The sequence below is a fragment of the Lissotriton vulgaris genome, chromosome 5, assembly GCF_964263255.1.
Source record: "Lissotriton vulgaris chromosome 5, aLisVul1.2, whole genome shotgun sequence".
Classification (NCBI taxonomy): Eukaryota; Metazoa; Chordata; class Amphibia; order Caudata; family Salamandridae; genus Lissotriton; species Lissotriton vulgaris.
Window position 1 is genome coordinate 1,840,775,782 of NC_141693.1, and position 25,842 is coordinate 1,840,801,623.

Sequence of the window (25,842 nt, forward strand, 5' to 3'; positions counted from 1 at the left end):
GTTGAGTTCTTCGAAATCCTCCTCGTCGACAGCCAAATCGGTTCCGTCGACGGCGCCGTCGACGGTGGCACCGGCCTCATTTTCTTCATTGCCTTTGGTGCTGTTGAAGACTTCAGGATCCTCTACTGATGCCTCCCATCGTCGCAGTAAGGCTCCGTGCCAACAAATCTCTGCTCCGGAGCCACAACCACCTTCTCCAATGTTTGCCTCTACCTCTGAGCATGAGAGTGAGTCTGAAAATGAAGATGACACGTTTGGGGCAGCCCATAGCCCATCTGACTTGATTATCAAATGTCAGGATATTGACACTGACGAAGATGGCGGAGCCCAAGAGTATCAAACTGAAGAACAGTTGGTCCAAGTACCTATGGCTACGATACCACTAACCTTGATCTCAAATCTCCAACATATGCTGGATGATTACAACCGTCGCTTTCCAGCAACGCCACAAGGTACTCCTGTACAATCTCCTGCTGCTGTTGCACTGCCTCCACCGTCTCTTCCGCATACGTTGCCACCTACAACTTCCTCTCAGGTTCAGACGTCAATCAGAATCCATACTACGGTTTATCCGCACGATGCAGATGATGAGGCGGTCCCAGAACGTGAAGACGGAGAGGTCCCTGACAATTCGGACGCTGATGCAGACGACCAGGATATGGCAGATTGAGACAATTACCGGACGCAGACGCCCTCTCCTCAGCCAGGAAACACTAGTGAATCACCTCCTGTAGATATCGCCAGTTTTCACCTACTAATGGATAAAGCGGCACAGCAATGAAAATGACCTAGATCGCAACGTGAGGAGGACTGTTTCCTCTATGATTTTAAAGATAAGCCTTATAAGCAGGTCCACACGATTCCAATCATCGATTTTGTTTGGAAAGAGGGGATTAAACTCATGGAAGCTCCAAACTCCTTACCTGCTCAAATACCGCGCCTTGAGAAAAAATACAAGGCCCCAACTGGTTCTCCGGCATGCTTGATTTCTCACCCTAAGCCGGACTCAGTAGTCACTCAAGCTGCACAGCGTCGAGCCCGGAACCCAGCGTCTCAAATCACCGCACCTCCAGATAGAGAGGGTCGACACCTAGATGCTATTGGCCGCAAGTTTTCACCATGGCTTCTACCTCTGTCCGTGCAGCCAATGCCTTGGCCATTTTGGGACGCTATGACCGGCAGATGTGGTCGGACATATCTGCATTAATAGATCTTATACCTGATGCTTCCAAGGTGGACGCTCAGCAGATTCTTCTTGATGGGCAGAGAGCTTCAGAAGAAATTATCGACTGTGCAGTCGATATTGCGAATACAGGTTTCCGTCTGCTTGCAAGTGCAGCTGCCCTCCGACGCCAGAGTTGGTTGAAATCCACCTCCTTCCGGCAGGAAGTCCAATCCAAGATACTTGATATGCCGTATGATGGTGAATCGCTCTTCGGTTCTCACATCGATGATGCCCTGGAGTCCATTAGGAAGGACACTGATACGGCGAAGTCTTTGGGAACATTGCAATTCTGGAAGCAGTCCTTTCAAGGTGCGCGCGGACGCGGCACTTTTTCCAATTTCCGTAGAGGGCAACAGTACCGCTCCTATAATCAGGACAACCAGCATTACACATCCACTCAGCAGATTCGTCAGCAGCCCTCCAGACCCTATAGGGGAAAGTCCACCTATCGCTGCTCCACTCCTAAGCGTCAATGACTTTCGTCATCCCCAAAGTGTTGGAGGTCGAACCTCTCTGTTTTATTCCCAGTGGTCCTCCATCACCTCCGACCGCTGGGTTTTGGACATTGTACGGCGGGGTCATACTTTAGAATTCGTCGAGATTCCTCCTCGTACTCCACCTTTTGGCCCATCTCCTCCACACCTCGAGGAGCTTTACCATCAAGTCCGTCTTCTTGTTTTAAAGGGTGCAGTCGAAGTGGTCCCGAAACATCAGAGGGGAGAAGGTTTTTACTCTCGATTCTTCCTCATACTCAAGAAGACCGGAGATTGGCGACCCATTCTGGATTTGAGGGCTCTCAAGTAGTTCCTAAAGTGCCAATCTTTTCGCATGCTGACATTACTGGAAATCCTGCGTCTTCTATTCAGCGAGGATTTAATGACCACCATAGACCTTCAAGACGCGTTCTTTCATGTCCTAATTATCCAACAACATCGCCAGTACCTGCGTTTCAAAGTGGGACAAATGCACTATCAGTTCAAGGTCCTGCCCTTCGGGCTGCGATCAGCTCCTCGTGTGTTCACGGAAGTACTGGCCCCCGTGGTGGCTCACCTGCGTCTCCAAGATGTTCAAATCTTTCCATATTTGGACGATTGCCTCCTCAAGTCTCAATCCCACCATCAGCTATGTCAGGACACTTGGCTTTGCCTGCAGGTGTTTCAATCCCTGGGGTTGACCATCAACGTCGAAAAGTCACAGTTTGCGCCATTGCAGACAAGAAACTTCTTGGGAGCGATCCTCGACACCAAACTTTCAAGAGCGTTCGTCTCGCACGAGCGGCGACAGAAGATCCTTCGTCTGGTCTCCTTCTTTTGAAAAAGACAGTCCGTTTCTGTTCGGACATTAAAATCATTTTTGGGAATGGCATCATCTTGTATCGCACTGATCCCAAATTGCAGATTAAGAACCCGTCCCGTGCAGGAGGAACTGAACTTACAGTGGCGTCAGGTCTCCGGGTCTTTCAATGACCTAGTTGCTGTCACAGCCCGCATGAGAAAAAGCTTGCTTTGGTGGGCGCAGCCAACCAATTTGGAGACGGGAACTTCGTTCCTCGTTCACGCACCAGATCTCACGCTCACGACGGACGCCTCTCTGGAGGGGTGGGGCGCTCATCTCCATGGCCTATCTATCAAGGGCAAATGGACTCCCCCCCAACGCACGTGGCATATCAACAGGCTAGAGTTGATGGCGATCTTCCTAGCGCTCAAGTCATTCCTACCTGTAGTTCACGGGGAGTCAGTGCTTATCCAAACAGACAACACCACCAGCATGCACTACGTGAACAAACAGGGAGGAACCAAGTCTCCACATCTGTCTCGCTTGGCCCAGTCAATCTGTGATTGGGCTCTCCGTCATCAGATCACCTTGACAGCTGTCCATCTGCCGGGTGTGTCCAACATCCTGGCGGCTCTCTGAGCAGGTCCACTTCCTCAACACACGAATGGGAACTGCACCAGCCGACTCTGGATCTTGTCTTCCACCGGTGGGGTCGCCCAGCTCTAGACCTCTTTGCAACACCAGAAAATCGGAAATGCCCGTCTTACGTAAGTTGGCAACCCCACCCAGGGTCGTGCGGGAATGCCCTTTTGATCGATTGGTGCGATCTATTCGCTTACGCTTTTCCGCCGATTCCTCTAGTACCAAGGGTGCTGTGGAAGATGCGGAGACAGCCCTGCCACATCATACTGATCGCACCTTGTTGGCCCAGACAGGCATGGTTTTCGGAATTGCTTCTGCTGTCCCAGTGCGAGCCCATCTCTCTGCGACCTCGTCCAGACCTCCTAACGATGGACAAGGGTCAAGTGTGCCATCCGGACTCTTCCACGCTACAATTGTCGGCATGGAACCTGAGCACCTTGAATTCGCAGACTTGAACATATCTCAGGAGTGCAGGGACATCCTTTCTCAGGCTAGGGTTCCGTCTACCATCAAAACTTACAAACTCAAGTGGAAGAGATTCTGTCATTGGTGCGTGGCAGCGAATGTCCATCCCATCTGTGAGAAGTTGGCCTGATATGCAGTGCTCACTATTCTAGTGATCACTATGCATCAGTCCAAACGACCCTTATGGTGATTGGTTGTAAGTCAACCTTAGACCAGCTATCCTAGTAGCGTGGATACGAGCAGTCTTCGGGCTAAACTCTAGAGGGCGTGTTAAGCCAGCTGTTATACCATCACATACCCCTTGAACACCAAGTGAAAGGACACCACACAAGTGTTATGAAAATAAACAGTGTATTTATTAGAATCACAACAGCCCTGTACTCTTTATGAGGACAGGGTACTAAGCACACAACAAAACTCTTAAGAAAATACTTAAAGTGCACAATCAATACAAGTGCCCGAGGGCACGGAGGGTTTAGTGGTCTCGGGCGGACCCGATAGGCAAGTCGGGAGCGGTGGGGACTCGGGACCCTTAAATAAGGAGGCTATGCGGGCACCGAAATGCCGAAGTTACCTAGCCCAAGGGCTGCGGCTGCACAAGTCTTTACAGACGTCGGGAGTCCTCGCTGACGAGCCAGGAGCCGGAAGGAAGGAGTTGCTGGCCGGCGACCAGTGGAGATAGTTCGTAGATCCAAGCCTGGATCAGAGATGGATGACACCTGAAAGCAGAGGGGACCAAGTTCGTACTACTAGCCAGTAGTCAGAGGGTACCAGGAGGGCACCGGATGATCGTCACCTCGACTAGGTGAGTGGGCGACGCTAGGCTCTGCAGTCTCACGGACCAGGAGGCGTTGTCGGCGACCAGGATGGAGGTGTGAGCTGTCCCACGAAGGTTGATGCTGTCGGCGTTGCTGGTCCCAGGATTGGGGCAACAAGCCTTGGCAAATTCAGGGCCACGTGGTGGACCTAAAATGGCGTCTTGAGTGGACCAGGAGGGTCCGGGGTGCTCCTCTCTCAGAAGGGAGCAAAGGCCGGTCTGGAGCAACCAGACCAGCAGCTTTAGTAGTCGGGTGTCGTCAAGAAGGTCACAAGCCAGCGGCTAGTAACCAGACAACGTGATGAGCGGCAAAAGCAGAAGGGCCCACGCAGATTGTGGAGATGCTGGGAGGCTGCACTTCGGTGCTGGAGCTGCTCAGGGTCGGGGCTTCTCGGACCCCAAAGCACTCACCAGAGGATCCCTCGGCGGTCGTGCTGGTTAAGAAATCGTGCAGGTTTTGATGATGGCCGGTCCCTCGAGGTCTCGTCGCACCCATGGATCTCAGCTGAGCTGACGATGTGGGTAGAGGTCAGAGGTGCCAGGGAAGCCGGTTCTCGTCGAGCTGGGCAGTCGGATTCCTGAGGAAGGACTTGCAGCAAATCGCAGAGTTCTGCGGATGCAGGGTGACTACTCCTTAGCCACAAGGGAGAAATCTTGAGAAGAGTCTTGAATGTCCTTTTGTAGAAAGTAGTTCTTGATTCAAAGATGATCTAATTTGGAAGGGTCCCCGCTCCTGCCTTTATCCTAAAGAAAGGGGTGGGTACGTGACTAGGTCCTGCCCTAGGGGTGGGAACAGAAAGGGGGGTGGGTACACCCCTCTCCCATGTCGGACTTTCCCCAGGTCAGGGGCTGGGGTGCCCCTGGAACTGGTTCTAGCCGGCTGATGCGTAGTGAGCACCGGGGTGCCACTCCGCAGTCACCTTCCTGTAAAGCCCTGCCTACCCAGGATACACAAAACCCTGTCTGGGATGGTGCGAGCACCGCCCCGGACAGGAAACCCTTCCTCCAAGCTCTCCTCGCTGGAAGGACTCCCAGCAGCAGGAGGTCAGACTCGTGTCTGTGGTGGCAGCATCCATTTTGTGGAGCTGAGGCTTTAGTTAACTTTAACCGGGGTTCACAGTTACATACATGTCGTGTCCCTCTAGAAGGGTGGAATGATCACCCCGTCGCCAGCATTGGTGAGGGGTCAGCATCCCGATTCGTATGACACCTTACTCGACATGTCTTGATAACGCGATACCGAAGTTACCAATGTGGTACGCGTTATCATGGAACAGCCATTGGGTCTTGGTTCCGCAAGCTGCAACCGGGCTCGGCTCGTGCCAGAGCCCAATTCACACGATTCCACGCACTCTGCCTTCAGGATTGTCAAGGCCTGCCATAGGAGTGACTGATAGGAACTCGGGTGTCCATTTGAGGGTTAGATATAGGTATACTATATCTAAAGCAAAGGGCGAGTACGCCACCTTGCCCCAGCTGTCGTGCAGCCAGTTGTGTCAGATTTAGATGGCCATCCAGGGGTGGCATAATACATGCTTCAGCCCCTGGTAGGCCCTGGGTGCACCGATGCCCTGAGTGACAGGGTCTGACAAGGTGGCCCAGTTCCAATTGGGTAATGCACCTAAGGTACACATGTCAATTTAGCGAGAGAACAGCTAGGCTGTGGGTCTGATTGGTAGGCCCACAGCCAGAGAAAGTCGTAAACCAGTGAAACAAAAGCAAAAAATCTGGGCGATCATAGGATTGCAGACCCTACTCTCCTACATGACCCCCCCCCCCAAACTTTGGGACAGTAAACTAACCTTGACCAGGTGAGTCTTCTTGTTCTAAGTGGAAATACCTGGAGAGCCCATCTGCATTGCCATGATCAGTGCCAGGTCTATGCTCCACTGTGAAGTCCATCCCCTGTAGGGAAATGGACCACCTAAGCAGTTTGGGGTTTTCACCCTTCATCTGATTTAGCCATAAGAGGGGCTTATGGTCGGTCTGAATCTTGAAATGGGTGCCAAACAAGTATGGCCTCAGTTTCTTCAGGGCCCAAACCACAGCAAAGGCCTCCCTCTCAATAGCTGACCAATTTTTCTCTCTGGGGGTCAGCTTATAAAAGCAATGGGCTGGTCATTACCATCGAAATTCAGTTGAGATAGAACAGCTCCCACACCCAACTCAGAAGCGTCTGTTAGGACAATGAATGGTTTGGAGTAGTCTGGACTCTTGAGGATAGGTGCCGTGCACATGGCCTGTTTTAGGTCATCGAATGCTTTTTGACAGCTCGCTGTCCACTGAACCTTTTTTGGCATTTTCTTACTTGTCAGTTCATTAAGCGGAGTCACAATCGATCCGTAATTTCTGACAAACTTTCGGTAGTAACCAGTCAGGCCCAAGAAAGCTCGAACCTGAGTCTGGGTGGTTGGAGGAGCCCATTCCCTGATTGACTGTATTTTGCTCTCCAGTGGTTGAACTTGGCCTCCACCTACAAGGTGGCCCAAGTATACAACTTGTGTCTGCCCTACCTGGCACTTGGTGGCCTTGATAGTGAGACCTGCTGCTTGCAGAGCCTCTAACACTTTCCGCAGGTGGACCAGGTGATCCTCCCAGGTGGAGCTAAAGACAGCAATATCGTCAAGATACGCCGCACAGAAGTCGTCCAGCCCAGTGAGAACGTGATTCACCAACTTTTGGAAGTTGGCAGGTGCATTTTTCAAACCGAAGGGCATCACCACAAATTGATAATGCCCACCAGGGGTAGAAAATGCTGTCTTAGGCTTGGCGTCCTCAGCTAACCTGATTTGCCAATACCCAGCTGTCAGGTCGAATGTACTTAAGTAGTTGGCAGAAGCCAATCTATCTATAAGCTCATCCGCCCTCGGTATTGGGTGGGCGTCAGTCTTAGTGACTGCATTGAGACCCCTGTAGTCTACGCAGAACCTCATCTCTTTCTTACCACCCTGGGTGTGAGGCTTCGGCACCAGAACTACAGGACTAGCCCAAAGGCTATCCGAGGGTTCAATGACTCCCAACTCCAACATTTTCTGCACTTCAGTCTTAATGCAGTCTCTAACGTGATCGGGCTGCCTGTAGATTTTACTCTTGACGGGCAAGCTGTCACCAGTGTCAACCTCATGGGTACACCAATTGGTCTGACTGGGTGTTAGAGAGAACATATGCCGGAAGGATTGAAGAACCTGTTTACAATCCTTCTGTTGATGTTCAGAGAGGCTGCCACAAAAGACAACACCGTCCATTGATCCATCATCAGGATTCTGAGTGAGCAGGTCTGGGAGAGGGTCACTCTCTTCCTCCTGTCCCTCATCTATGGCCATGAGCAAGCTCATGTCCTTCCTGTCGACATATGCTTTGAGCCGGTTAACATAGAGCACCCTGTGGGGGCTCCGGGGAGTTCAAAGGTCCACCAGGTAGGTGACCTCTCCCTTCTGCTCAAGAATAGTGTGGGGCCCAGACCATTTGACTTTGAGTGCTGCTGGGGGCACTGGCTCCAACACCCACACCTTCTGTCCAGGCTGGTAAACAGTCAGGACAGCCTTTTGGTCATACCAAGCTTTTTGGAGTTCTTGGCTGGCCTTAAGGTTTTCAGATGCCTTTTCCATGTACTCAGCCATCCGAGAGCGGAGACCAAGCACATAGTCCACTATGTTGGTTGCAGGCTTTTTGAGAGGTTTCTCCCATCCTTCCTTCACCAAACACAGGGGTCCTCTTACAGGATGCCCGTACAAAAGTTCAAAAGGGCTGTAGCCAACCCCCTTCTGTGGGACTTCTCTATAAGCGAATAAAAGGCAGGGAATCAGGACGTCCCATCTACGCCGGAGCTTTTCAGGTAGTCCATGAATCATCCCTTTTAGGGTCCTGTTGAACCGCTCAACAAGCCCATTGCCTTGTGGATGATAGGGTGTGGTGAACTTGTAGTTGACACCACATTCCTTCCACATAGCAGTCAAGTAGCTCGACATGAAGTTTGCACCTCTGTCAGAGACAACCTCCTTAGGGAAGCCCACTCTGGAGAACACTCCAACTAGGGCTCTTGCCACAACAGGTGTTGTAGTGGTCCTAAGGGGAATAGCTTCAGGATACCTGGTGGCATGATCCACTACCACCAGTATAAACTTGTGCCCTGATGCTGTTTGGGGTTCCATTGGACCGACAATGTCAATCCCCACTCGTTCAAAGGGCACCCCCACCACAGGCATTGGTATAAGGGGGGCCTTTGTTGTGCCACCTGACTTACCACTGGCCTGGCAAGTGACACAGGAGCGACAAAACTCCTTGGTATCCTCGTTCATGTGAGGCCAGGGAAAGTGTGAGACAAGCCTGTCCCACGTTTTCGTCTGGCCTAAGTGTCCTGCTAAGGGAATCTCGTGGGCCAAGGTAAGAAGGAAACCACGCTGAGACAAGGGGATAACCAGCCTCCTGGTCATGCCAGGCTTGGGGTCTCTTGCCTCAGTGTACAGGAGTCCATCCTCCCAGTATACCTTGTGGGTACCTGTGGCGTTCCCAGCAGCCTCAGCAGCAGCCTGCTGTCTGAGGGGTTCAAGGGAAGGGCAGTCTAACTGGTCCTTCCCCAGGTCTTCTCGTGAGGGTCCCCCAGAGCCCAGAAACTCAACTTGATCGAGTTTGAGTTCTTTAGGTTCAGTTTCCCGCAATTCCTGGAGGTCAGCCTCCTCTGAGACTTGATCCTCGACCTGGGGCAAGGGGGAAGGCGATGCCTTAACCCGACTGCTCTTCTTCTTGGGAGGTGTCTGGTCCATTGTTCCAGGATCCAGCACCGGTTCAGTGGGGCATCTTCTGACCTGTGACCTAGTCACAGCAAGCACGTGTGCTGGCAAGCCTAACATCTCCATGTGAGTCCTGTGCTCTACTTCTGACCATTTTGATGACTTCAAATCATTGCCCAACAAACAATCCACTGGGAGGTCTGAACTAACAACAACCTTTTTCTGGCCATTTACCCCTCCCCAGGAGAAAGCAACAATCGCCATACTATGACTGGTAGTGACATTGCTGGCATTGGTCACCAGGAAATCTGTACCTGGCATGATCTGTCCAGGGTCCACAAAGTTAGGCGTCACCATGGTGACACTGGCACAAGTGTCCCTATAGGCCTGAGCCATTTTTCCATTTATTAAAGGCGTCTGTCGGTATTTGCCCAAAGTATTGGGACTGACATCAGGGGACATATCCACATCCCCTGTACAGACAAGAACAGCCTGAGTGAGTGTGCCAACTAAGTTGTCACACCCCTCAGAACCCAAGGTTAACCCAACTAGTCCCTTGGGAGGTGCACTACTACTGCTGGCTGTACTAGGGGGCACAGGTGCCTTAGGGGCTGCAGTAGCAGGAGTCTGCCCTCCTTTCTTGGTGCACTCACTAAACCAGTGAGTTTTACTCTTACAGTTTTGGCACCACCTTTTCGATTGGCCTTCTTGATTCTTCTTTTTCTGGGAAGCCTGACCCCCCCCCCCCTCTTTGGGTTGTTGGGGACCTGTCGAAGACTTCTGGTCATTTTGTTCCCCTTTAGAATCTTTACCCTTCTGGTCTGCTTTCTTCTGACCACCCTGGTTCTGGCCCTGGTTTTGCTTAACCCTTGTTCTGACCCATCTGTCTGCCTTCTTTCCCAATTCTTGGGGAGAGGTCAGATCCGAGTCGACAAGGTGCTGATGCAACAACTGGTTCTGACAATTGTTTAAAATCTGTTCTCGCATGATCAAATTATACAATCCTGTGTAGTCAGTAACCTTACTGCCCAGCAACCAGCCCTCCAAAGCCTTAGTGGCACAATCGACAAAATCAGACCAGTCCTGAGACTGAGTTTTCTGGGTATCCCTGAACAGCAACCTGTACTGCTCAGTGGTTAGGCCGAACCCATCAATCAGTGTGTTCTTCAGGACCTGGTAATCGTTAGCGTCCTCGGCTCTAGTAGTGAGGAGCTTATCTCTACCTTTACCTTCAAAGGAGAGCCACAAGATAGCTGCCCACTGACTCTGGGGGACGCACTGTACAGTGCAGGCCCCCTCCAAAGCAGTAATCCATTTGTGGATGTCATCCCCTTGCTTAAAGGGGGGCACTATCTTACTCAGGTGCCTAGTGTCTAAACTCCTGTTTTCCCGTGGGGGAATGCTGCCACCAGTGGGGTTCTTCCCACTCAATTCTTGCTCTCTAGCAAAGGCGAGTCTTTCTTTGGCCAGGGCAAGTTCTTCCCTTTCGATTCGCAGATTGACTTCCCGCTCTTTAGCTTCGTACACTCTCCTCTGGGGGGATGTCATCCCTCTTCGAGAAGAGCCTCGAGAGCCATCGGTTCGAACGGATCTATTAGAGCCTCTCGACAGAGACCTAACTCGTCCATTCCCAATGTTAAGCTGGCCTGAGAGGGGCCCCAGGGGTCTCCTAGTACCATTCTCGTGCCGGCTTAAGTTGTCCCTAGTTAGCTGGCTAACTATTACTGGACCTTTGTCTGCCTCGTCCCCAGATGTCTCTGGCTCCTCGTCCTCCTCTTCACCTTTTGCGGAGAGATGGATAAGGTCAGGGTTACCTCGGGTTCCCTCGAGGGGGGGCATATTCCCTTCTGGATGAGAAGGGTCGGTGTTACCAGCCCTCCTAGCATCATAAGTCTCCAAGAGACCAATCAGAAATGGAATGGTAGGGTTTGGACCCTGTTTTAGCTTCCGAGATGTACAGATTTGTCGCATCTCTTGGAAGCTAAGTGCAGCATATCTGGAAGTGACCTGTGGAAGGTCGACTGACACAAGGGGAGACTCAGTGTTTCCTCCTTTGTCTGACATGCTGCTTCTAGTGTGGTGTAAGTGATGCACCTACCTACACTATATGTTTACCTACTGATCCCTTGCTAAGAGTTGCAGCCAAGGTGTGCTAAGCCTTGAGGAGCTACAACAGCTGGTTCAGTAGAACTCAGAGTATTCTAAGCTAAGTTATATGTACCTGAAGTACTTATGCGATCTTTCACAAGATATTCTTAGGATACGCGTGGTAAAACAACAGCAAGCTCAAATCCCAACCGCTGCTCACCAATGTGAGAAGTTGGCCTGATATGCAGTGCTCACTATTCTAGTGATCACTATGCATCAGTCCAAACGACCCTTATGGTGATTGGTTGTGTGTCAACCTTAGACCAGCTATCCTAGTAGCGTGGATACGAGCAGTCTTCGGGCTAAACTCTAGAGGGCCTGTTAAGCCAGCTGTTATACCATCACATACCCCTTGAACACCAAGTGAAAGGACACCACACAAGTGTTATGAAAATAAACAGAGTATTTATTAGAATCACAACAGCCCTGTACTCTTTATGAGGACAGGGTACTAAGCACACAACAAAACTCTTAAGAAAATACTTCAAGTGCACAATCAATACAAGTGCCCGAAGGCACGGAAGGTTTAGTGGTCTCGGGCGGACCCGATAGGCAAGTCGGGAGCGGTGGGGACTCGGGACCCTTAAATAAGGAGGCTATGCGGGCACCAAAATGCAGAAGTTACCTAGCCCAAGGGCTGCGGCTGCACAAGTCTTTACAGACGTCGGGAGTCCTCGCTGACGAGCCAGGAGCTGGAAGGAAGGAGTTGCTGGCCGGCTACCAGTGGAGATAGTTCGTAGATCCAAGCCTGGATCAGAGATGGATGACACCTGAAAGCAGAGGGGACCAAGTTCGTACTACTAGCCAGTAGTCAGAGGGTACCAGGAGGGCACCGGATGATCGTCACCTCGACTAGGTGAGTGGGCGACGCTAGGCTCTGCAGTCTCACGGACCAGGAGGCGTTGTCGGCGACCAGGATGGAGGTGTGAGCTGTCCCACGAAGGTTGATGCTGTCGGCGTCGCTGGTCCCAGGATTGGGGCAACAAGCCTTGGCAAATTCAGGGCCACGTGGTGGACCGAAAATGGCGTCTTGAGTGGACCAGGAGGGTCCGGGGTGCTCCTCTCTCAGAAGGGAGCAAAGGCCGGTCTGGAGCAACCAGACCAGCAGCTTTGGTTGTCGGGTGTCGTCAAGAAGGTCACAAGCCAGCGGCTAGTAACCAGACAACGTGATGAGTGGCAAAAGCAGAAGGGCCCCACGCAGATCGTGGAGATGCTGTGAGGCTGCACTTCGGTGCTGGAGCTGCTCAGGGTCGGGGCTTCTCGGACCCCAAAGCACTCACCAGAGGATCCCTCGGCGGTCGTGCTGGTTAATAAATTGTGCAGGTTTGATGATGACCGGTCCCTCGAGGTCTCGTCGCACCCACGGATCTCAGCTGAGCTGACGATGTGGGTAGAGGTCAGAGGTGCCAGGGAAGCCGGTTCTCGACGAGCTGGGCAGTCGGATTCCTGAGGAAGGACTTGCAGTAAACCGCAGAGTTCTTAGATGGTGCCTGCGGATGCAGGGTGACTACTCCTTAGCCACAAGGGAGAAATCTTGAGAAGAGTCTTGAATGTCCTTTCGCAGAAAGTAGTTCTAATTTGGAAGGGTCCCCGCTCCTGCCTTTATCCTAAAGAAAGGGGTGGGTACGTGACTAGGTCCTGCCCTAGGGGTGGGACCAGAAAGGGGGGTGGTTACACCCCTCTCCCATGTCGGACTTTCCCCAGGTCAGAGGCTGGGGAGCCCCTGGAACTGGTTCTAGCCGGCAGATGCGTAGTGAGCACCGGGGTGCCACTCCGCAGTCACCTTCCTGTAAAGCCCTGCCTACCCAGGATACACAAAACCCTGTCTGGGATGGTGCGAGCACAGCCCCGGACAGGAAACCCTTTGTCCAAGCTCTCCTCGCTGGAAGGACTCCCAGCAGCAGGAGGTCAGACTCGTGTCTGTGGTGGCAGCATCCATTTTGTGGAGCTGAGGCTTTAGTTAACTTTAACCGGGGTTCACAGTTACGTACATGTTGTGTCCCTCTAGAAGGGTGGAATGATAACCCCGTCGCCAGCATTGGTTAGGGGTCAGCATCCCAATTCGTATGACACCTTACTCGACATGTCTTGATAACGCGATACCGAAGTTACCAATGTGGTATGCGTTATCATGGAACAGCCATTGGGTCTTGGTTCCGCAAGCTGCAACCGGGCTCGGCTCGTGCCAGAGCCCAATTCACACGATTCCACGCACTCTGCCTTCAGGATTGTCAAGGCCTGCCATAGGAGTGACTGATAGGAACTCGGTGTCCATTTGAGGGTTAGATATAGGTATACTATATCTAAAGCAAAGGGCGAGTACGCCACCTTGCCCCAGCTGTCGTGCAGCCAGTTGTGTCAGTTTTAGATGGCCATCCAGGGGTGGCATAATACATGCTTCAGCCCCTGGTAGGCCCTGGGTGCACCGATGCCCTGAGTGACAGGGTCTGACAAGGTGGCCCAGTTCCAATTGGGTAATGCACCTAAGGTACACATGTCAATTTAGCGAGAGAACAGCTAGGCTGTGGGTCTGATTGGCAGGCCCACAGCCAGAGAAAGTCGTAAACCAGTGAAACAAAAGCAAAAAATCTGGGCGATCATAGGATTGCAGACCCTACTCTCCTACACCATCCATTCCACTCTGGAGCAGCTTCTTCTGTTCTTCCTAAGTCTCGCTCAGTCCGGACTTTCACATGCTACCCTGAGAGTTTTCCTAGCTGCTATCTCTCGTTTTCAACACGATGGCTCTTCTTCCCTCTGTTCAGTCAGAGTTATACGGCAATTCTTCAAAGGGCTCTTCTGCAAGTTCCCACCTGTTCGGCGCCCTCCTCCATCTTGGCACCTTAATGTTGTCCTATCTCAACTTATGAAGTCACCTTTTAAGCCTTTCCATAAGGCGGATATCAAATTCCTCAAATTCCTCACCTGGAAAGTTGCGCTGCTTTTGGCTTTGACTTCCTCTCGTCGCGTGAGCGACCTTCACGCTTTTACTGTCAAGCCGCCTTATCTACAATTCAAACCTAATGGAGTGGCGCTTTGCACCAACCCCTCTTTCCTACCTAAAGTGCCTACAGATTTTCATCTGAATGAGCCTGTGTTCCTACAAACTTTCTTTCCGGACCCAAGCTCTCCGGCGGAACAGCTCTTGCATTCTTTGGACATCAAACGATGCCTTAAATTCTACATTGCCAGAACTGCCTCCTTCCGCAAGTTACAATTTAAGGACACTTCCTGATGGACTAGGATGGAGCCCTTTTAAACTAGGACACTACGAGAGCCAAGACCCACAGGAGCACCGGAGTACTTGTGTTACCTCACCCAGGGAAGCCGGGTGCATAGGTGTCTTTTCGTGTCGGTTTCGTCGTCGGTTTGGAGAGCTGTAAGAAGTGCTGCAGGCGAACAGAGGAAAAGTGTCCGGGTGGATCCAAGGGTGGATCGGTGATGTGAAGAACTTGAAAGCAGAGGGGACAGAGTCTAGGTCACTAGCCAGTGACCAGGAAGGAACCAGGAAGGATCTAGGCGATGTTGCGTGCTTGAAGGTGAAGAAGGTGAGTTTGTCTCTTCAGCCACGAGGTCCAGGAGGCATCGACGATGACCAGGCGCTGTCCTACGATGGATCTAGATGACTGCGGTGTTGGTATCCGGATTGGACCCAACAAGCCTTGGCAACCGCAACCCACGCAGGATGTTGCGTTTGGCTCTGTTGCAGACCAGCAAGGATTGTGGCGCTTCTCCTTTTCAGGGAAGCTGGAGCAAGCCTGTAGCAACCAGGAAAGCAAAGTAATTTCAAGATGGCATCTTCAGGGAGCTCAGTAGCCAACGGGCAAGGAACCGGGAAGACGTTTCAAGCTCAAATGCAAATGCGGGGCTCACGGGACACTCGCGGAGTGTGGGGGCCTGAGCTTCGGTGCAAATGGTGCTCGGGCTGGGGCTTCTCGTACTCCAATGCACAACTTACTGAGGCTTCAGGAAAGGAGTGCAGGTAGCAAAATGCAGGATGTCCAAGATGTCCGGTCCCACGTCTCTCGTGTCCGCCACGGGTCTCAGCTTTGCTGTGGATGTGGGTCAGGGTCTGAGAAATCTGTAAGTCCAGTTCTTGTGTCGCAGAGTCTTCGGGTACCTATCTGAGCCTGGAAACTGCTGACCGGCAAAGATGCTGTTGGTGCCTGTTTTCACAGAGTGTTCACTCCTTGACCACAATGGAGATGTCTTCTGTCTTCCAGTCAGAATGGAATGTTGAAGGTCCAAGATGTCTTTCAAAGATTCGTCCAGGATAATCTGAAGTCCTGGGGACACAGCTCCTATACTTATACTAAGAAAGGGGGCTGGATTACCTGACTAGGTCCCTCCTACGGGTGGACCTGACAAGGGGGTGGTTACACCCCTTTCCCTTTGTCCAGTTTCGCGCCAGAGCTAGGGCTGGAGTGCCCCAGGAACTGGTTTGAACCGCGCTATGCATGGAGCGCCTTGTGTGCCCCAGGCAGTGTCTAGATACATTCACTGAATGCAGCCCTCTCTGCCCCAATACACAAAACCCCTGTCTAGACAGGAAACCTATTGTCCTGGCCGCCCTTGCTGGACTTTCCCCCAGCAACAGGAGGTCAGATTCGTGTCTGTGGCAGCAGCATCCATTTTGTGATGCTGAGCTTCTGTTTAACTTTAACCGGGTAAAGCAGTACTTTACATGTCTTTTCCCTCTAGAAGGGTGGAATGCTACCCCTGCTGCCAGAATTGGCGGGGGAGGGGGGGTAGTATTCCAAAGAGTTTGACACCTTACACGACATGTTTTGATAAAGCCAAATCAAAGTTAGCATTACCGGGAGGATTATAATGCACTTAAGAGTATATGGTATGGCTATATCATAGAACAGCTATAAGGAGTTGGTTCGGAAAGCTGCAGAGGGGCTCAGCTCATGCTAGGGCACCCTCTCACATAAAATCAAGCACTCTTCCTCCATGATTGTCGAGGCCTACCATAGGAGTGGCTTATAGGTGTACAGGTGTCTATATAAAGGTAGATATAGGTATACTATATCTAAGTAAGGAGTGATTACACCACCTTACCCAGGCTGTGCGAACAGACCTGTGGTGTCAGTTTGGAAGGCAAACCAGGGGTGGCACAATACATGCTGATGCCCCTGGTCTAGGCTTGGGTGCACCTATGCCCTGGGTACCTATAGTACACTATACAGGGGCTCACAAGGGTGACTCAGTAACCAATCTGGTGTGTACCTAAAGTACATGGTATCAATTTAGAGAGAGAACAGCTTGGCTGTGGGTCTGATTAGCAGGCCCACAGCAGGCCCACAGCCACACTGAGTCGAAAAAACAGAGAATCACAGCAAACAGTGGGGGTGACCATAGGAAGCAGACCCTACTCTCCTACAGGGACACTCAAGAGGAAATAATGTCCGGGTAGTTGTACTTCCGGAGGGTGTGGAGGGGTAGGATGCCATTGCTTATGTGGAACACTGGCTGGAGGAATTGGTGCCTTAGGGGACCTACTCACAGTTTTTCTCCGTGGAATGTACCCACCGCGTCCCAACACAGCGACCACCACGTCCCAACACGGCAACTGGATCCAACCCTTGACCATTCCTGTTCTTATTATTCCACAACCATGACAGAGACTTGATACTGCGTGAAACTTCAAGACATTGCAGTTGACATGTCAGTGCGCATGTTATGTTTTCTTTCCAGATTATACTGTGGTAGTGCAGAAGCACAGGGACACCTTCGTCACTGTATAGCGCCGCTTACAGGTCTACAAATTGTCTCTGACTGCAAAATGCTGTTTTTTCGCTATCCTGAAGACCCTTGGGACTGGCTGGAATCCACGGGACTGCTGTTTGCCAGCCAGATCTCCTGGGTAGCCCAGTACCTAGTGAGTTAACCGCTGTTCTTCGGTGCCGCCACAGGTCCTGCTCATGCAGCCAGCATTCTTAAGGAGCATCCCAGATCTGGAACAGGCCATCAGGGAGATGCGTCGAGCTCTGCAGATCGCTGCTATGATTTGGGCAGCCACACAGGGTTCAGAGCTGGATGATTATTCAGCCAAATCTATTAGTGATGATAGCTCCTCGACCACCTGGCCCCCTAGGGTGGGCTTGGCCACCCGCACGAGGTGGCTCCACAGACGGCAGAAGACATCTAACAACTGCACTGTGCAACTAGTCGTACTCCATGAACTGTGCTGCAATTGATTGTTAGAGTATTTTCCTATGCCATGTTAACTCTAACCACTTTTGCTTTGCAAATATATTGGTGGGTACTATTGTAAACCCCGCCCCCATTAGGTACTATTATGATGTGATGGTGTTCCTATGCTTGGCCATCATGCAGGTTTTCAGGTTCCCATGGGTTAATACATACTCATCTTTACCTTTGGGGAATACCTCCTCACTGGCTGCTGTGACAATGCACCCTTCTTTTTGGCCTCTTAGTCTGTTTAGACACAGCCAACCTTAGTTGTTCAGTAGTTTGGGTGGAGACATGCTGCTCTTCCACTCCTATGGTATTTATAGTTCCATGTTCATGGATATTTTTGTTATTCTTTGTTGTTGCTATATACGTCCTAGCCCTATATCTTATAGATTTGCTCTCCTGACACTGCACAATCCCACCCACATTACAGCGCATACAGTGGCTATCTGCTGTGCCCTTTCTCACAGTGCACATGACACACTTTAACTTAATTATCTGGAGTGTGCACACCACTTCACATCACTACTCCATGTATGCGTACCTGAAACATCGTTCCACGGATATTGCACTATTGCAGGAAATACATTTAACTAATACAGAATCTATTAGGCTGCAAAGGTGCTGGTGGGGACAGGTATTCGCCTCTTATTTCTCCTCTGATGCCAGAGGCATGCTATTGTGGGTCAAACCAGGTACCCTTTATGTGGTTGATGACACTGTTATAGAGGGTTGATACGTGGTTGGGTGGACTTGTGGCCGTCAATTCCTCCTGGGCTCCACATATGCCCCCAATACAGAATAAACTAACAGGCACATGCATCAAAGATTTTTGCTCCCGCATAAAGACCTTTTGCGATGCATTAAAGTGTTAGGCACTCGCAATTTAAGAAATCGCAATTTATTGCAATTTCTTAAATTGCAATTGCATTTAAGGAATTGCAAATTGCGATTCCTTAAATGCGATGCTAGAAGCACTTAGAAATACCGAATTCGCTATTTGGGGCCGAAAAATACAGAGAAATTACTCTGGTCTGTATTTTTCAAAATTGTAAATAAATGCACTAAAGTGCATTTTTCAAGGTTTCATGTGCATGTGTGTGCAACATGGGCGCACATCATGATTTCAGGGGTGCAACAGGGTGTCACTTTGACACCTTTGTACCCTTAACATTGCATGCGCAATTTGCGAGTACCTATTGGTACGAGCAAATTGCGCATGCAATTTCCTATTCATTCCTAGGCCCATAGGAATGAATGGGAAGCCATTTCTTAAATTGCGAGTCGCAATTTGCGAGTCGCAATTAAGGCATGTTTAGGAGTCGCTAATTTAATAGCGATTCCTACATACATAGGCTTTTGAGAGTCCCTAATTGCTATTCCTTAATAATCGCAATTATGGACTCGCAAAAGCATTTCTTGATGCATGTACCTATAAATTCCTACATAGCTTATCAATCAATCAATCAAAGACATTTATAGAGCGCACTACATACCCGTAGGGTCTCAAGGCGCTGGGGGTGGGGGGGTGCCGCTACTGCTCGAATAGCCAGGTCTTCAGCTTCTTCCTGAAGGAGAGGTGGTCTTGGGTCAGGCGCAGGTCGGACGGGAGGGAGTTCCAGGTCTTGGCGGCCAGGTAGGAGAAGGACCTTCCTCCTGTAGTCGCTCTTCGGATGCGGGGGACGGCGGCGAGGGCGTGGTTGGCTGATCGGAGGTGGCGTTTGGGAGCGTAGAAGTTGATTCAGCTGTTGAGGTAGCTCGGGCCTTGGTCGTGTAGGGCTTTGTGTGTGTGGCTGAGGAGGCGGAAGGTGATTCTTTTGTTGACGGGGAGCCAGTGTAGGTCTCTCAGATGTCCGGAGATGTGGCTGGTTCGTGGGATGTCGAGGATGAGTCTGGCTGAGGCGTTCTGGATCCGCTGGAGTCTCTTCTGGAGCTTGGCGGTGGTACCGGCGTAGAGGGCGTTGCCGTAGTCCAGTCGGCTAGTGACGAGGGCCTGGGTGACGGTCTTCCTGGTCTCGGTGGGGATCCACCAGAAGATCTTCCGTAGCATGCATTATCTGAGATGTTGGAGTGGGGTACTGGGGCTTTAAGGAGGGGACTTCAAATGTGTTCTTAATATGGGCCTTGACCGCTCCTTTTCCCCATTACATCATACACCTACTACATTTAGTGCCCAGGCGTTACATGATTGGCTGGTGCATTGGCGGCTAATTGATGCTTGCCAATTTCTTAATCCAGGCATGAAAATATACTCCTGTTTCTATATCACACATCAACTACATGTCCACATATATAGGTTTGTGGGAACCAGAGACGTATTAAGGTATGGGCAAAGTGGGCTCTGGCCCAGGGACCCAGCATTTCAGGGGCCCCCTGATAGACCCAACTCTCCTGTACTGTGTTTTTAGTGTGGGTGATGTGTGAGCATCTATTATAGACATTTTGTAGTGAAATGTATTTGTTTCATGCAACATCCATAAAAGGTGTCTTTTAGATGACAATAGGACCTCACAGATGAGAAATGTGAGGGTGTCACAGAGATTATTCAAAGTAATATTAGTGAGCTGCTCCTGTGGTACAACTTGATAACACACTTCCATATCCCTGAATACTAGATACAAACACATTTAGAATTTGGACCGGTGCGTCTGTGCACTGTCCGTGACCTGGCGAAGGATGAAAGAAAGAGCTGAAATTGAATAATAAATTCAAAGTGGTCTTAACAGGGGCCCTCAAAATCCTTAAGATGACCCTAGTGGGAACGGTCTCCTTGCTTTCCTCTGTTTGATTTTAACTCATTCTTTTCTACGATATCGATGCCCTGCATTACCCCGTATCAACATACGGAATTAGACAAACATATTGTGCAGTTTGAGATCCAGGAGTTAATACGAGCATTAGTAACAGGCAACACCCCAGGCCCTGACGGTCTGCCTGCTGAATTTTATAAAGCATATACGCCCCTATTTGCAACGTGCCGATTGGTGATGCATGAAGACGCCCTCTCCACTGGCACTCCCAGAGAGCGAGGCAATCCTCATATGCCTCCATAAACCGAATAAGGATCCTTTTGCTGGGATCGAACAGACTCTTGGCCCTACTCAACACTGATGACAATATCTTAGCCAAGGTCCTTGCATACCGGGTGGTGCCTTAGTGCACTCAGACCAAAATGGGTTAGTCCCAGTCCGTAACACTTCTTTAATCTGCGTTGCTTTTTTCGAGTCATAACTTACTCTCGGCAGAAATGCCCATGTGTTGGATGCATGGTATTAGACTTGGAGAAAGCTTTTAACTCCTTTGAATGGTCTTATTGTATTGCCTCGTTATGGAATAGGACTCTGATTTCTCCAACTAGTGAGACTACACCCAATCGCTGATGAGGATCAAAATGGGGCCCATTCTATCGGCCCCGATTAACATATATAGAGGCACCAGACAAGACTGCCCACTATCCTCTTTACTTTTTTCTTTAGCAATCGAGTCATTTGTGGTAGCCCTTCGAGATAAAGCGGGTACATGGGGCATACCTTTAGTGGATAGACTCATTATATCATTCTATGCCGACTACATATTATTTTATTTTACGGACACATATGCCATCCCTGCCACTATAGCCTTGACTCTCGACACATTTGCCTCCCTTTCTGTGTTGAGGGTTGATTGGACTAAGTCCTGTCCCTTTTCATTTTGAATGTTCCTAATCCACACTTTCTTCTGAATGGCATACAAACAAATTGGCAGCGTAGTACTTTTCTTTACCATGGAGTACGTATATTTCACCTCCCTGCAGACGTCTTTGACTGTAACGTCCCTGCGTTCCCAGATGTCCTTTTGGTGCACTCTGCCTTTATCTATGATGCGACGAGTGACACTCCTAACAAGCATTTACAATGCAATGGTTTCGCCTTTGGAAAAGTTAGAGTTATTGGCATTGCTCATGACATTTCTTTTTTTTTTACTTATAAATAAATGGCATTGTTATTTATATTGCCAACAGCTCTCACAGCCCACACAGCTCTCTCAGCCCACACAGCCCACAGCCGACACAGCCCACACAGCTCTCAGCCCAACACAGCCCACACAGCTCTCAGCCCAACACAGCCCACACAGCTCTCAGCCCAACACAGCCCACACAGCTCTCAGCCCAACACAGCTCTCAGCTCTCTCAGCCCACACAGCTCTCAGCTCTCTCAGCCCTCACAGCCCACACAGCCCACACAGCCCTCTCAGCCCTCACAGCTCTCAGCCCAACACAGCTCTCAGCCCAACACAGCTCTCAGCGCTCTCAGCCCACACAGCCCTCACAGCCCTCACAGCCCTCTCAGCTCTCACAGCCCTGACAGCCCTCACAGCCCTCACAGCCCACACAGCCCACACAGCCCACACAGCCCACACAGCCCACACAGCTCTCACAGCCCACACAGCTCTCACAGCCCACACAGCTCTCACAGCCCACACAGCTCTCACAGCCCACACAGCTCTCACAGCCCACACAGCTCTCACAGCCCTCACAGCCCACACAGCTCTCACAGCCCACACAGCTCTCACAGCCCACACAGCTCTCACAGCCATCCGCCCACACAGCTGTCACAGCACAGCAGTTGTTCTCAGTGCAAGTGTGCACTGAAGCAGGTACTGTAGTAGAATTGGCCTATACCATGTACTGCACTGTGACATTTACACAGCACTTCATCCCCGGGCTGTGGAGCGCTCTGGTTTGCACGGAGATCCTAGGTGCAAAGGTTTAAGATGGCGCGGGTTCGAGCGTGACCAGTGCCTGTGATGCTGGGTGACGCGTGTGAGGTCTGGAGATGGGGACTCTGCGCAAGCGCAGATCGGCCCTCTTACGTGGCTGGTTATAATATACTACTTTGCACAAGCGCAGACATGCCCTGCCTCTTACATGGCTGCGCAGCCAAGTTTTAATGTGCTCCATTTTTTTTTTTGCTGTTTGCAAAGTCCTCTTATTCCTGCTGGCACGGAGTGGTGCATCTTCGGCGTTTCACCCTGTGCGAGATTTGTTGAAGGAAGGAACAGATAGGAGAGGGGCTGCTCCATGACACTGTGGTTTCCTTGACAGTGGTTGCTCACTTTTTTTTGCTGGGGGAACGAACAGACAGGCTGACATTGCAGCACGCACACAGAAAGACGGACCTTAGACACTGCAGGCACACAGACAGACAGAGACTGCAGGCACACAGATAGACGGACACTGGAGGCACACAGACAGACAGACGGACCACGGACACTGCAGACACACAGACAGGCTGACATTGCACGCACACAGACAGACGGACACTGCAGGCACACACACAGACAGACGGACCACGGACACTGCAGGCAGGCAGACAGCCGATCACCGCAGGCACACAGATAGACGGACATTGCAATCAGACAGATGGACACTGCAGGCGCACAGACAGCGGGACACTACAGGCACACAGACAGACGGACACTACAGGCACACAGACAGACGGACACTACAGGCACACAGACAGACGGACACTACAGGCACACAGACAGACGGACACTACTGTTTTCAACCTTAGCTCTGTGGTTATTAAAGCTTGCGGTGTCAGTGCTGAGGGATGGTCGAGTCCTTGGCGATGTGGGGAAAATAAAGTACCTATAAAGCATATCATGAACGGTGCATGACTCATAAGTGCAATTAAACAATATCTTAGGCGGACTACTACAACTGATGTCCAATCACATGCTGTGCTTCTGACAACCAACATGTGTGCGTAGCCGGAGCAACTCTATGTAGTACCCCTGATGATCACAGAAGGTCTCGCAGCAGATGGGCTATCAAGCCAGACCTAAAAAGGGGGTAAACGTACAGGAATCTCCTAGGTCATGTACTTTTACTTTCATTGTTCAATAGTGAATGGAGCGTAATGACGAAGTAAGCAATATATCCGGGTAAAATGTATCACAAATGGAGATTTATTACTAGAAGTCGACACAAAGAGGGGTAGTTACAAGCAGAAATTCAGTCCATAGCTGTCTTCATATAGAGCAAGATGTCCAATGCAGACGGCTGAAAGGAACTGACCACAGCACGTATCAAGCCATACCTGCGCATATCGATGTGGCACAAGAAGTGGGTTGTACGAAGTAAGTCCACTGGCAATAAACCCCCACCAGGAACACGTTGACAGCAGTTCAGCACTACTTCTTCGCTCTTCCAGCTGACTGGTAGAATATACTGCACATTACTTCACAGACACTATAGACACAGTCAGCAGACACTAGATACACAGCATACAGGGCACACCCCTCCCTCTGTCCAACAAGCACAAGTAGGCATCCTTATTTACCACACTCACAAAGCAAACCATGGTGAGAAGCATGTGACAGCCCCATCCTGCCCACGGTTTATACCTAGCATGGAAAACAAACACAATACACACACAAATACACCACAAACACAATGTAGCCAAAACAATCATCATGGGACTACGTAGCTTGCTCATGAATTGCACACCCTCTGCAATGGTGCACGTGACCCACAGCCTGCCTATTAACTACAACTAGTCCAAGCAAATCATGCTGTGATCCATTGACTGTCCATGATTCAACCACAACATGGTGCAATGCAACACATGGGACCCACAGTCTGCCCATGACTTAAATACAGTAAAGACATGACACAAGCAAGCCCACGACTTATACACAAACATAACACGATGTAAGCGACTACACAGTCTGTTTACATGTTGCTCACAGTTTGACTTAAGAAAAAAAAACACAACTAGCCTGTTCAAGACGTAAACTTAACATGCAGCACATGATCCAAAACTGAATATGTGACGTGAAGATACACATGAAACGAGCCCATGACCAAGCCTGACTAACAGCGAGAACTTGCAGCTCCCCAACATGCATGCCAAAGGTACCCGATAAAATCAGAAGCAGTATGTCCATGCGCTTAGCCAACATGCATGACACAAATCTAACCAGCATTCACCCACATACTGGATAAATATGTTCGCACTGTGCACTGTTACACTGCCATGCCCGAAACCTTTCATTCCTAAAATGGCATCCACAGCCCATAAAATAACCCAGAATTTTCAAATACCAATAAACAGTCAAGCAGACAGGCCCACACCATGCTTAAAAAGGGTGCCATTATGGCTTTCCTCTATAACATCCTGATATCTGTCATCTGTGAAGCTGCCACTTGGTGAACTCGCATACATTTACCAAACATTTCTGATTGTATATTCTAGCCCGTCAAGAGGCACTTGTGGGCCAAACTTCAATGGCTTTGTTCCAAACATCTGCATCATCTGCCCACTAGCCACTGCTTTGGGTAAAATGCATTTAAGTCTATAAAGAGCATTTGTATCTACAGATAAAATATCTGTTATTACTGACCCTGTAAGCATCTGTTCCTAGCGTGTTGTGCTATAGATCACATATGCGCACCCTCTTCCTCAGAAGCTGGCGATGTTCACACTTCTCTTTGACACTACCCTTACACTACTCACCCACTGGACAGAAGGGAATCTAAGGTGTAGCCTGTGTCCCTATGTAGTGTGGACTATGAGCCGTGTCTTGTGAATCCAAGTTCTTAAAATAAAAACATGTTGCGACATCTGAGCCCACTACTTGATGACTGGAGTGGCAGAGCACGTGAATCTACAACAGTACATGCTAGCACATGTATTTACAGGGTGTCACATTTTACTTTTTCTGAAGTCATTGCTCTAAATAGCATTTAACTAACCATTACGGTTTGTTGGTGTGTTCAGAGCAATAGTTAGCTTGTTCATTTACTCCCTTGGAATAGAGTACGGTTGAATTGTTTTCTGACCTAATCATCTCCTGGTTGGCTCTGAAGCCATAATTATGCAAGAATGGGTTACACTTCTGCCATGTTGGATCGGAGCTTGTACATTTACATGACTCTTGACGTCATTCAAAAGAAACTAACGCTCCCTATAAACATGAAAGTGCTTTTAACTAGGTCTGCCCGTTTTTGTAACATTTTATTTGCTGTTTGTTTTCCCTTAACCTTTTCTTATTTGTAGCCAGATCCCTAGAACTGTGCCTTTTGATATGAATTGAAATTTAAAGAGTGGATTTTGTAATTGTAAGCATTCGACTGCCAGAGATCAGGTAGGGTAGTGGCGAGAGGCTTAATTCCTACAGACCAGTCGTCCAGTTTTTCTCTTAGGCAGTTTCAAGACCTCCTTAAAATACTCGGGGCTCACCTACAAGCTGTTGAAAGCTCATTGTGGTATCATTTGTGCAAATTCAAGCTAACACGCATAGAAAACGCAGACAGTAAACCTCTATTTTGTGCTTCATGCTCTGAGCACCCAGCA